Raw genomic sequence first — 829 nt, forward strand, 5'->3', positions numbered from 1 at the left:
AAAAAAAAAAAAAAAAAAAAAAAAAAAAAAAAAGCCGGTGCGGTGGTGCGCACCTGTAGTCCCTCAGGACTCAGGAGGCTGAGGCAAGGGGAATCGCCTGAACGCGGGCGGCGGAGGATGCCGTAAGCCGAGATTGTGCCACTGCACTACAGCCTGGGTGACAGAGCAAGACTCCGTCTCAAAAAAAAAAAAAGAAAACAACCCACTCTACTTCAAAATCTTAACCACTTGACCACATCCATTGAACCATATAATTCTTAGTTCTCCATTCAGCTTCTCTGTTGAATGGAAAAAAAAAGAGATAAACAGGTCTAAAATGCAGCTTCTGTAGTAGTTCAAGAATGGGTAAGAAGGAGCTGTAAAGTGTGCACTCAGATTTGGAGATTAAGGGGAATTAAAAAAAAAAAAAGTATATCTAAAAAGATATGTGGAAAGGAAATTTCTCTGCACACAGGAACTGCCAATCTGTAAAAGTTCTCGACTGTTTATAAACACAAGGGCCATAACTCTGCTAACGAAAACAGTCCAAATAATGCTAAATGTGGGCCGGGCGCGGTGGCTCAAGCCTGTAATCGCAGCACTTTGGGAGGCCGAGGCGGGTGGATCACGAGGTCAACAGATCAAGACCATCCTGGTCAACATGGTGAAACCCCGTCTCTACTAAAAATACAAAAAATTAGCTGGGCATGGTGGCGCGTGCCTGTAGTCCCAGCTGCTCAGGAGGCTGAGGCGGGAGAATTGCCTGAACCCAGGAGGCGGAGGTTGCGGTGAGCCGAGATCGTGCCATTGCACTCCAGCCTGGGTAACAAGAGCGAAACTCCGTCCCAAA

The 829-nt window shown here is 46.4% G+C and overlaps 1 protein-coding gene across 3 annotated transcripts in view; it reads left to right on the plus strand.

Annotated features, from left to right (window-relative positions):
• The window catches only part of LOC116563579 (serine/threonine-protein kinase Sgk3), a 189,868-nt gene that overhangs the window by 41,719 nt on the left and 147,320 nt on the right, over window positions 1-829 (plus strand). The gene's annotated exons all lie outside the window — the stretch shown is intronic.

The sequence above is a fragment of the Sapajus apella genome, unplaced genomic scaffold (assembly GCF_009761245.1).
Source record: "Sapajus apella isolate SASKATOON/1434 unplaced genomic scaffold, GSC_monkey_1.0 scaffold35, whole genome shotgun sequence".
NCBI lineage: Eukaryota > Metazoa > Chordata > Mammalia > Primates > Cebidae > Sapajus > Sapajus apella.